The sequence below is a fragment of the Erythrolamprus reginae genome, chromosome Z (genome assembly GCF_031021105.1).
Source record: "Erythrolamprus reginae isolate rEryReg1 chromosome Z, rEryReg1.hap1, whole genome shotgun sequence".
Lineage (NCBI taxonomy): Eukaryota > Metazoa > Chordata > Lepidosauria > Squamata > Dipsadidae > Erythrolamprus > Erythrolamprus reginae.
The window spans coordinates 1,386,239-1,399,565 of NC_091963.1; positions in this window are offsets into that span (position 1 = coordinate 1,386,239).

Consider the following 13,327-nt stretch of genomic DNA (forward strand, 5'->3'; position numbering starts at 1 on the left):
ACAATCCTACATCTCATACAGGCCATACATAAAGTGGAAACGGTCTAGGGGAATTCTCTTGTTCACCCTAGACCTGGGTGAACAGTGCAGTCAGGCGGTAGGGAAAGCAAGTAGGATGCTTGGCTGCATAGCTAGAGGTATAACAAGCAGGAAGAGGGAGATTATGATCCCGCTGTATAGAGTGCTGGGGAGACCACATTTGGAATGCTGTGTCCAGTTCTGGAGACCTCACCTACAAAAAGATATTGACAAAATTGAACAGGTCCAAAGACGCGCTACAAGAATGGTGGAAGGTCTTAAGCATAAAACGTATCAGGAAAGACTTCATGAACTCCATCTGTATAGTCTGGAGGACAGAAGGAAAAGGGGGGACATGATCGAAACATTTAAATATGTCAAAGGGTTAAATAAGGTTCAGGAGGGAAGGGTTTTTAATAGGAAAGTGAACACAAGAACAGGGGGACACAATCTGAAGTTAGTTGGGGGAAAGATAAAAAGCAACATGAGAAAATATTATTTTACTGAAAGAGTAGTAGATCCTTGGAACAAACTTCCAGCAGACGTGGTTGGTAAATCCACAGGAACTGAATTTAAACATGCCTGGGATGAACATAGATCCATCCTTAGATAAAATACAGGAAATAGTATAAGGGCAGACTAGATGGACCAGGAGGTCTTTTTCTGCCGTCAGACTTCTATGTTTCTATGTTTCTATGTTTTTTGTTGAGGAAGGGGTTGGACTAGAAGACCTCCATGGACCTCCAGCCCTCATCATTGTCTTGCAATGGTCTCCTGATTGGGAAAAGACTCAGATCCTGGTTCATGTCACCCGGAAGTGACCCGGAAGGATTATCAGGTCTTTGGGAAATGGCCAACCCAGGGGAAAAAGAATTCCACAACTCAGCAAGCCAACAAATGCTGACGGATCCAATCTGGTAGAGCTGAACTCTCGTGGTTGTTTTGAGTTGGCCAAGGGACAGGACAGAGAGTCTTTCCTTGCAGAAAGAAAATAGATCAGAAGTCCTTTCATTTTTTTAAAAAAATATTATTAAAACAAAACAAGACACCAACATACGTATAGCAAAGCAACAAACATAAAACAAATATAGGAGCTACTACCACGCCGCTCTTATCAGAAATTTCCAGAGAAAAAAATCCTTACAAATCAAATCATCCAAAGAAACAAATATGCTTATATTTCCTACTGTTTACAAATTTATAACTATTTACCTCTATATAATATGTTTAGTTATTCAATTATTCCTTAATCGTCTGTTCAACCCATCAAAATTTATAATACAGTATTCAGTTTCCACTTGTCCCTTCAAATTAATATAAGAAGATTGGATAATGAAATATAAAATAAAATAATAATAAAAAATAAACTAAAATGGTATGAAATAAAATGAATCAAATAAAATGAATCAAATTAAAATAAGATACAGTAAAATAAAATAAAGTGAAATAATGAAATGAAATAATAAAATAAAAGGAATGAAATAAAATATCAATTAAATATTAAAATTAAAACATAAAACAAAATAAAAAATAAAATGAGTGGAATGAAATGAAATATAACACAGGTCTACAAAAAAAAATTTATAATCATCGCAGTTGACCTTATACTTTTCTGAATCATTTTTTGTTCTGATTTCAAAAATGTATATAGTTTTTCTGTAGCAGGTATAGTTTCCACGGAGCAGTATCATTATTATAAGGTATAGGAAATCTACTGGCGACATTAAGAAAACAGTCTACATATCAGAAATAACTTAGTAAATGTTCCTATTTTAGAAATTTTATGTGATAGAGCAACACTGCATATTTTTGGAGTCAGCACATCAAACTCCATAAAACTGACGTATTACTTCTGATGATTATTTTTTTATGAAATAAAGTAAAATGAAATAAAATAAATCATAAAACAAAAATAAATAAAGATAAAATGAAGTGAAATAAAATAAAACAAAACAAAGTGGAATGAAATGAAAAGGAATAAAATAATGAATTTTTAAAAATGAAATATAATGAAATAAGTAAAATAAAATATAAGATATAATGAAATAAAATGCTTGCTTGAAAAAAAAAACACCAAATCACAGAGGCACATGAGTTTGCTGGAAAGACTTCACCAAAAAACCCTGAGACTCCTTAATTTGTTCATACTATGAGAAAATTCTCGGCAGAGGCAAAGGGAAGGGCCAGATAATTGAAAATATTTTGTCTTCCTACCTCTTTTTCCAGCATCTTTTGTCAAGGCTGAGGGCCAAACCATCCATTAACCCAGGCAGGCCATTTCCACAACCGATAATAATAAGAATAATAGGAATTTCCTGAGCTGCTGATAAAAGCTTTTTCCTGTTTTGGAAGTCTTCAAAAATAATTGACTCCTGTCAAACCAAAGCAAGGGGGCAAAAATTTTCCCACTTCCCCACCCCCTGTCCTATAATTTTGCAATTCTCCTTCATCTTAAAGTTTTCCTTTAAAAAAAATGACATAAAATAACATAAAGAAAAGATAAGCAAAACAAAATAAACCAAAATCAAATATCATTTTAAAAAACATGTTAAAGTAAGAAATGTCCCACAATAAAACCCCAGGAAATGAAATGAAAAATATAAAATACACAATAGAAGCAAAGGAAAATAAAATAAAATATAAAAACGACCAACATAAAATAAAGAAATGTAATAAAATGAAGTATAAAAAGAAATAAAAACGACCAAGGTAAAATCAAGGAAGAAATAACCACAAGAAAATAAAATGAAATATAAATATAAAATACAATAAAATAAAACAACCCATAATAAAATAAAAATTTTCCTGCTTATGGTTTTTTTTTTGAAAATTAAGCATAATAAAAAATTTAAAAATTGTAAAGTGAAATAAGTAAATAAAATCAAAATAATCAAAATAAAATAAAAGTTTGTCATTGTGGCGAATCAAATAAAACAGAACAAAACAGAATAATTAAAGTTTGTTTGTGCTGTCAAATGTACCACTATACCACAGAATAAATATAGTTGAAACAAAAAGAAATATAGAGAAATAGATACTGATAATTTAAGGAGATTAACGTGCACTAGTAAGTAGGAATTGAAATGGTTGCAAATGAATAAGCTGCAAATAAAAATATCCTGCTATACAGGTATCCATTCTAAGTTCTGATACCAAAGCTACACAATGTATAAAGCATAATGCTTTATTATGTCTTGTGTGTATGTATCTATGTTTTCCTTTTATGTTGTCTTGTTTTTATTAATTAATAAAGATATTGGGTTTTTTTAAAAAGTTTGTTCATTTGTTTGTCAAGCATGTACAAGGTAGCAGGTATTGGCAGTGGGGGCAGCAACTGGTGCTCCAAGGGGTGTGGCTGACCCCTGGAGCGTGAGTTTTCGGCTATTTTCACAGATTTTTTTTTTTTTTGCTTTTGCATAAAATCGGCATAAATAGCCAAAATCTCACTCTCACGCATGTCTTCGCATGGTATTTGGCTTGCTGCTCATGCCCAGAAGCCAAGCATTGAGCCGATGGACATGCGCGCAATCAATGGGTGCATGCACACCCCTGACAGCCTCCAAGGGAGGTCTGGTAAAAGGTAAGAAGAGCAGCCCTTCACTGGTGTTACTATAAACATAAACATTAGCCAGGTAGGTACAGGTAATACCCTGTTTCCCTGAAAATAAGACACTGTCTTATATTAATTTTTGCTCCAAAAGTTGTGCTACGTCTTATTTTCAGGGGGTGCATGATATTTCTCAAATAATCTCTCTCTCTCTCTCTCTCTTCCTCTCTCACTCTTTCTATTTCTTTTGCTTTCTTTCTCTCTCTTGTTCTCTCTCTTGCTATCTCTCTCTCCCCACCTCTTTCTCTCTCTCCCTCTTTCTCACTTACTTTGTCTCTCCCTCTCTCTTTCCATCTTGCTCTGTCTGTTGCTCTCTCTCTCTCTCAGCGAGGGGGCTGCGAGAGCGCTTTCTCTGAGCGCTTCGGGGACGCCTGCCCTGCCTCTACTGCAGCCCCCTTGCTGAAAGCTCGGGACAAAAGCGCTCTCAGTGAAGGGGTTGCGAGAGGGGCAGGGCGGGCATTCCCGAAGAGCGCGGAGAAAACCCTCTCGCAGCCCCCTGGCTGGGAGCGTGGATGAGGAGGAGAAGCCGCAGCCGCCACCGCCGCGGGAGAAGTCGCACCCCAAGGCGGGAGGCGGAGAAAGCCGGAGAAACATAGAAGACTGACGGCAGAAAAAGACCTCATGGTCCATCTAGTCTGCCCTTAGACTATTTCCTGTATTTTATCTTAGGATGGATATATGTTTATCCCAGGCATGTTTAAATTCAGTTACTGTGGATTTATCTACCACGTCTGCTGGAAGTTTGTTCCAAGGATCTACTACTTTTTCAGTGAAATAATATTTCCTCACGTTGCTTTTGATCTTTCCCCCAACTAACTTCAAATTGTGTCCCCTTGTTCTTGTGTTCACTTTCCTATTAAAAACACTTCCCTCCTGGACCTTATTTAACCCTTTAACATATTTAAATGTTTCGATCCTGTCCCCCCTTTTCCTTCTGTCCTCCAGACTCTACAGATTGAGTTCATTAAGTCTTTCCTGATACGTTTTATGCTTAAGACCTTCCATCATTCTTGTAGTCCGTCTTTGGACCCGAGGGGGCGGATCAGGCGGGCGAGGGGCAGTGGTGAGAGGCCAGGGGCGCGAGGGGGCCGGAGGCACCATGGGGAGGCAGGGGCAGCCGCGGCTCCCTTTCCTTCCACTCACGGGCTGGCAGGGGGATGGGGAGCGTGCATGGCGCCTCTGCACTTTCGTCGCTCCCCGCCCCCAACTCCAGCGTACCGTATGTAAACTTGACTACGCCTTATTTTCGGGGGGTGCCTTATATTAGCAAATTCTGCAAAACCTCTGACATGCCTTACTTTCGGGGTACGTCTTATTTTCAGGGAAACATGGTAGGACAGGAACGGTAGCAGTAGTAAGTTGCTAGCGATACGGTAAAGGACAGCAATAACCAAAGGATATACAATACCTATCATTACATATTATCATGGCAGCAAGAATTGCTTATGTCCTATATTAGAAAGACGACAAAACTGTATGTATTGATTGAAAAAATATATAGGTGTGCAGAAATGGACAAATTGACAATAGAAATAAAAGGGCAAAATGAGTTGGGTTATTATATGAAAGAGATTGGTCTGTAATTTTCAATATTACTTGGATTACATAAGTAAACTATTCTGCCTACCATCCCTATCCTTCTGTCCTATTATCTTTTTTTATGAATTCTTTATACTTTGTTATATTAATAGAAACTATAATTCTATACTTGTTTGACAAATATATAATAAATAAAAATAAATAAATCTCCTTTTTTGAAGATAGGGATGATTGTGGCCAGTGACCACAGGTTGGGTAAGGAGCTAGTACTGAAGGATTTTTCAAAAATTATGCTTAGAGGTTCAGCTATGAATGAGGAGACCTTTTTTAAAAAGTATGCACAAAGTAAAATAAAATTAAAACAAAATAAAATTACATTGAATGAAACAACATAAAATGAAAGAAGTGAAATCAAATGGAAAAAAAACAGAATAATGAAAGTAAAATAAAATTGAAACAAAACAAAATGAAATTAAACAAAATAAAATGAAGCAAGTAAAATAAAACGAAATGAAGTGGAATAAAATGAAATTAATAAAGTAATAAAATATAATAAAATATATTATTTTAAAAATGGATCAGGCTTTCCCATTGATTCTGCTTTTCAGAAGGTTGCAAAAGTGGATCACATGACCCAGGAACTCTATTATGGTCATAAATGTGAACCAGTTTTCAAGAGTCTGGATTTTGATTATATGACAGTGGGGATGTTGCAACTGTGTCCTAACTGTGAAAAATGGTCATACGTCGCTTTTTTTCAGCAATGTGGTAATTTAGAAGGTTCACTAAATTGACGGTCATAAGTTGAGGACTACCTATGTTACACTCTGTTCATCCCTGATTTCTCCTTAAGAAGATTATTGCTTGCAGAAAGAGAAAATGACATTGAAGGTTGGCAAGTCTCCGTCATGAGCGAATTCACACATTGTGCCCACACACCAAAATTTACGACTGAGACTTTCGGTGTGCTTGTGTCTCGTACAGGAAGACGGGAGGAAGAATTTATGAGGTCATTTGCAATTTCCTCAAAGGACCTCTCGGACAGTTATTTAAATCTCCAAGAGAGTGGTTTTCTTTTCTTTTTTTGAAGATAAGATAACACAAGCTTTGTATTTTTATCGAGTTGCGTATTTTTGGCCACTGCAACAGCTCCCTCTACGTCACCATTCGTTCGGAAGAAAGATGCCACATACTCAGTCATTAATTAGGAATAAATATAGCACTCCATCCGTCATTCACTAGGAATAGACACAGTCTCCTTGTGCTCCCAGGTTTGAATAGTGCCAACAATTTCCTGTTTGCTAAAGTAAACCTACTACAGGTAATCCTCAACTTACAACAATTCGTTTAGTGACCATCAAATTGTCAGCTGAAATCCTGAAGGCCAGACAGCAGTGACTGGGAAATAGCTTGTTTAAAGACAATACAAACATATAAAGCCCTTTGTGGCATAGGACCAGACTATCTCCAAGACCGTCTTCTGTGGCACAAATCCCAGAGACCGGTGAGGTCCCACAGAGTTGGCCTCCTTAGGGTCCCGTCGACCAAATCATGTCGGCTGGCGGGACCTATGGGAAGAGCCTTCTCTGTGGGGGGCCCAGCCCTCTGGAATCAGCTCCCCCCGGAGATTCGCACTGCCCCCACACTCCTCACCTTCCGAAAGAGCTTAAAAACTCACCTTTGCCGCCAGAGCTGGGGTTTCTTAGATCCCCCCCCCCCGACCAATGAATGCTTTAGTTTGACTGTTGAAAGATTGGTTTGGTAGGTTTTACTTTCTTTTAAATTGAATATAATAATAATGATAATGATATAATGATAATGATAATGATGATGATGATGATTATTATTATTATTATTATTATTATTATTATTATTATTATTTATTAGATTTGTATGCCGCCCGTCTCCGAAGATGGTTGTTTTTAATGCAGTATTAATTGGATTTATGTTATTGTTCTGTTTTTGCATCTGCTGTGAGCCGCCCCGACTCCTCGGAGAGGGGCGGCATACAAATCCAAATAAATAAATAAATAAATAAACAAACAAACAAAGTCTGAAAAGGAGGGACAGTCCCAAAGTCAACCAGCCAATTTTGTGCTTAATAGAAAACTAGGACTCTCCATCACCTAGTCATTGGCTTAGAGCAGTGTTTTTCAACCAGTGTGCCATGGCACACTAGTGTGCCGCGAGACATGGTCAGGTGTGCCGCGAAGAAGGAAGCTCAGGTTCCAGTCTCGCAACTTTTTGCTGAGAGAGAAAGAGAGAGTGAGAGAGAGAGAGAGAAAGAAAGCAAGAGAGAGAGAAAGAGAGAGAGAAGGCAAGAGAAAGAAAAGAGAAAGAGAATGCAAGAGTGAGAGAGAAAGAAAGCAAGAAAGAGAGAAAAAGAAAGCAAGAGAGAGAGAAAAGGAGAGGAAGGGAGAGAGAGAGAGAGAAATGAGCAAAAACGGGAGGAAAAAAGAGAAATGAGAAAATGATTGAGGCAGAGAATGAGAGGAAAGAGAGATAAACAAAAGAGAGAGAGAAGTGACTCTTGATTTAAAGCATATGATAAAAAGTACCCAAAGAATAAGAGAGAGAAAAACCCCAGCCCTCACCTGTTTTTGGAAATGGTTCAAGAGTTTGTATATATACACACACACACACACGTGGGGGAAGGAGACAGGGATGGAAAAAGAGAGGAGAGTGTCTTAGGGTGTCATTTTGGTTGGTGGTGTGCCCCAGGATTTTGTAAACGTAAAAAATGTGCCGCGGCTCAAAAAAGGTTGAAAACCACTGGCTTAGAGTCATCTCACCGGTTTTCAAGACTAAGGCGGAACTAGAACTCATTGTCTCCTGGTGATTGTCTCAAAGTCCCTCCACTGGTTTTCACATCTAAGACACAACTGGACCTCAGTTTCTCTCCATAATTAGTCCAAAGTTACTTGCCTGACTTTTATGCCTATGGCACAACTAAAACTCACGGTCTCCCAGTCATTAGAAACTGTTAACTTAAGGAAGACATAGAAACATAGAAGTCTGACGGCAGAAAAAGACCTCCTGGTCCATCTAGTCTGCCCTTATACTATTTCCTGTGTTTTATCGTAGGATGGATATATGTTTATCCCAGGCATGTTTAAATTCAGTTACTACACTTCCCTCCTGGACCTTATTTAACCCTTTAATATATTTAAATGTTTCGATCATGTCCCCCCTTTTCCTTCTGTCCTCCAGACTCTACAGATTGAGTCCATGAAGTCTTTCCTGATACGTTTTATGCTTAAGACCTTCCACCATTCTTGTAGCCCGTCTTTGGACCCGTTCAATTTTGTCTATATCTTTTTGTAGGTGAGGTCTCCAGAACTAGGCACAGTATTATTCCAAATGTGGTCTCACCAGCGCTCTATATAAGGGGATCATAATCTCCCTCTTCCTGCTTGTTATACCTCTAGCTATGCAGCCAAGCATCCTACTTGCTTTCCCTACCGCCTGACTGCACTGTTCACCCATTTTGAGACTGTCAGAAATCACTACCCCTAAATCCTTTTCTTCTGAAGTATTTGCTGAAAATGATTTAGGGGTAGTGATTTCTGACAGTCTCAAAATGGGGTGAACGCCGTAAGTTGACTTCAGCTGGAGTCCATCCAACACAATCGCCCTCTTGAACCTTCTCAAGGCCTGGCAGTGGGCTCCACAGATAGTGTGTTTCAATAACAACCCCCTTTGAGCATCTGGCAAGCAGATATATTGAGAACAAAACAGTCATTGTAAGTCTCTGGAATTCTTCACACGGGGCTTGCTCTGCACTGCAGTGTATTTTGGAATCTAGCCGTGGTGTATTGTGTTGGAAAACTGAGCCTTCATATGTCCCGGGTGGGTGTTGTTTCTAGAAGAACGTGACCTCGTGCGAATGTACATGATGATATCTCAACCCCTCCAGTCATGAGATTCTGCTATATCTGAAGGAAAGGATTTGACGTTACGCCAAATGTACAGTTTGGTACTGTTGTGTCTCCGCAACCACACAGCTGCACAAGCGGTGTGTGCAGATCTCAAGGCATCTAGGGAGGCTTGAGTCGTCACCAGTGGATTGAGAGTTAAGGATAGAAGACAATATTTGTAGCTTGGGGTTGAACGGTGGTCTGCTTTGGTACTCACAGGTTAAGTAACAGGTTGCTACTGGTACGAATAAAGACGGCGCATCGGTAGCGAAAATTGACCTTTGTTTCTGTGGGAAAATACACACTGCCCAGAAAGATTTTGCTTCTGTGCATGCGCAGAGGCAAATTTCCCCCCTGGGAATTATTGACCCCCCCTCGGAGAGGGTCCGCAACTTGGGCGTCCTCCTCGATCCACAGCTCACATTAGAGAAACACCTTTCAGCTGTGGCGAGGGGGGCGTTTGCCCAGGTTCACCTGGTGCACCAGTTGCGGCCCTATTTGGACCGGGACTCACTGCTCACAGTCACTCATGCCCTCATCACCTCCAGGTTCGACTACTGTAATGCTCTCTACATGGCGCTACCTTTGAAAAGTGTTCGGAAACTTCAGATCGTGCAGAATGCAGCTGCGAGAGCAATCATGGGCTTCCCCAGGAATGCCCATGTCACACCAACACTCTGCAGTCTGCATTGGTTGCCGATCATGTTCCGTGCATAAAATTGTAAAGGCCTAGGGGGAAGTGTATCTCAGTTCCCCCATGCCTGGCAGCAGAGGTGGGTTTTAAGCAGCTTTCGAAAGGCAAGGAGGGTGGGGGCAATTCTAATCTCTGGGGGAGTTGGTTGCAGAGGGCCGGGGCCGCCACAGAGAAGGCTCTTCCTCTGGGTCCCGCCAAGCGACATTGTTTGGTTGACGGGACCTGGAGAAGACCCACTCTGTGGGACCTAAGTGGTCGCTGGGATTCGTGCAGCAGAAGGTGGTTGGGAAAGGGAGGACATGATTAAAGCATTTAAATATGTTAAAGGGTTAAATAAGGTTCAGGAGGGAAGTGTTTTTAATAGGAAAGTGAACACAAGAACAAGGGGGCACAATCTGAGGTTAGTTGGGGGAAAGAGCAGAAGCCACGTGAGAAAATATAATTTGACTGAAAGAGTAGAAGATGTTTGCAACAAATCCACAGTAACTGAATTTAAACATGCCTGGGATAAACATATATCCATCCTAAGATAAAATACAGAAAATAGTATAAGGGCAGACTAGATGGACCATGAGGTCTTTTTCTGCCGTCAGACTTCTATGTTTCGATAGATAGATAGATAGATAGATAGATAGATAGATAGATAGATAGATAGATAGATAGATAGATAGAAGGGAGAGGGGTTGGAAAGAGGATGAACATAGTGGGGTCTCTGTTGCTCTCCAAGAGATTTCCAGAGCCAATAACTGGAGTTCTTGATTGCAGACTAGCCCTGCCAGAAGAAAACATAACTAAAAGTTTGATTTAACCTTCTGTGATTTTTGCCACAAGTGCAAGTAATTTTTGGCTCAATGCAATTGTTTGCTTGTGAGGCCGTGAACTCAAGAGTAGAATCCAAGTCAAGGACAGAACAAGTGTGAACCCAGCCAGGGTGTGTCAGACAATTTATTTTATTTTATTTTTTGCTTTTCAGGAGAGGGATGATAAAGGAGACTGGACAGCTCTTGATGGATCTCAAAATGTTCTGCTCCACGAAAATACCTTCCTGACAGCGGTGGGAGTAAATTTCCTTCTTCTTTTTTTGTCCTTTCCTCTAGGAGATAAAAGTAAAAATATTCCTTGATGAATGAGGAGCTATAAAAAGGACTCAAAAAATTCCATGACCTTCACACTTTTTAAAAAAAGACTCCCCCCCCCCCCTGTATGGAATTGTACAACTTCCCTTGATGAAACCGTTAAAGGGACCATCACTGCATTTAATTCATAATCTGTAGAGTCTGGAGGACAGAAGGAAAAGGGGGGACATGATTGAAACATTTAAATATGTTAAAGGGTTAAATAAGGTTCAGGAGGGAAGTGTTTTTAATAGGAAAGTGAACACAAGAACAAGGGGACACAATCTGAAGTTAGTTGGGGGAAAGATCAAAAGCAACATGAGAAAATATTATTTTACTGAAAGAGTAGTAGATCCTTGGAACAAACTTCCAGCAGACGTGGTTGGTAAATCCACAGTAACTGAATTTAAACATGCCTGGGATAAACATATATCCATTGTAAGATAAAATGCAGAAAATAGTATAAGGGCAGACTAGGTGGACCAGGAGGTCTTCTTCTGCCGTCAGACTTCTATGTTTCTATGTTTCTATTAAATCGATAATATAACTCATCACAATTAAACTTTTCAAATTACTAGTTTTAAAAGGTTTTTTTCATTGCTTTAGTTGTAGGACATTGGGTTGAAATATTGTAAATATCAGATATTTCACTGTAGTAAGGCGTCGGTTTGGTCTAATAATTAAAGCATCTCGTTCCATAAGAGTGAGGGCCTGAATTCTAATCCTGCCTTAGACAAAAAAGCCAGCTGGGTGACTTTGCGTCAATCACTGGGAAACTGTGAGTTCTATTCCTGCCCTAGGCATGAATGAATGTCTACAAGTTGACAGTTCAAACATGAGCTACAAGGATTCTCGTCTACCAATATCATTCATAATTTGTGCAAAGGGCAAAGTTATGCATATTGGGGCAAAGAACCCCAATTATACCTGCCAGCTGATGGGGACCAAGCTTTCTGAGACAACCCAAGAAAGGGATCTTGGTGGGGTTTTGGTGGACAGCTCAATGAAGATGTCAACCCACATGTCAATCCAAGAATGGGATCTTGGTGGGGTTTTGGTGGACAGCTCAATGAAGATGTCAACCCACATGTCAATCCAAGAATGGGATCTTGGTGGGGTTTTGGTGGACAGCTCAATAAAGATGTCAACCCAGTGCACAGCAGCAGTAAAAAAAAAAAAAGCAAATTCCATGCTTGGCATGATTAGGAAGGGAATCAAAAATGGGTCGGCAAGTGTTGTATTGCCTCTGTACAAATCGATGGTGAGACCACACTTGGAGTCCTGTGTAGAGTTCTGGTCACTGCACCTCAAGAAGGATAGAATGGAACTGGAAAAGGTGCAAAAAAGGGCAAAAAGAAGGATCAGGGAAATGGAGCCCCTCCCTTATGAAACCAGGTTGCAACGCCTCGGTCTCTTCAGCCTTGAAAGACGGCGTTGAAGGGGGGACTTGATCGAAGGGTATAAAATCACGCATGGGATAGAAAAGGTGGATAGAGAAAAAATATTTTCTCTGTCACACAAATGCTAAGATGAGGGGCCCCTCCCTAAAGCTCATAGGTAAGAAAGTGAGGACAAGTAAGGAGAAACATTTATTCACCCAGAGGGTCCTTGGTTGATGGAATTCCCTTCCAGAAGAGGTTGTGACAGTTCTCAGCCTGGATAGCTTCAAGGCAGGATTAGACAGATTCAGGGATGCCAAGCGTATCATAGGTGGTTATTGAAACAGATGTCCATGTGCTGCCTCTCTGTTGATTGAGGCAGGCAGGGTTCCCTTGGGTCCCATTTATTGGTGGTCAAGAGAAAGGGAGGGTTTTGCCTTCTCTTTCTGCTCAAGATCGTCATGGACAATTGGTGGGCACAGAATGCTGGACTCGATGGATTTGGCCCCATTCAGCATGGCTCTTCTGATGTTCTTATGCTTCTTGTGCACCAGACCGAGGTGGCGACCTCCATTTTGTGAAGGTGACAGCAGCATTTCTTCCATTTCCTTTCGCAGGACTGACTTTTGCAACTTGCAAGCATTTGAACCAGTGTCTGATCATTCAGGGGCTCAATTCCCACAACACAGTGTGGACCTCCAACTAACCAGCTATGTTTATTTTCCAAACCATAAGGTGCTGCTTGGGTGATCTTAACCCAAGATTGTTAAATTTGTGTCACAATGCTGGCCTTCTAAGCTAGGTGTTTCCAAACCTTGAGGACTGGTGGACAGCATGGAGGATTCGCCTAGACAGTATGGAAGATTCTGAGATTTGAAGTGCATAATTTTTCAATTTGCCAAGTTGGAGATATCATCCTTAGAAGATAAGCTGAAGCCTTATGGAACTGAAGCCTTATCTGGTGTTGTGGTTAGCTCTGGCCCAGCTCCTGCCCCAAGGACTTTGGATGTGGGGGAGACATCCACATGCTGCAGGCCTGTTTTGCCCCCGGTGGAATC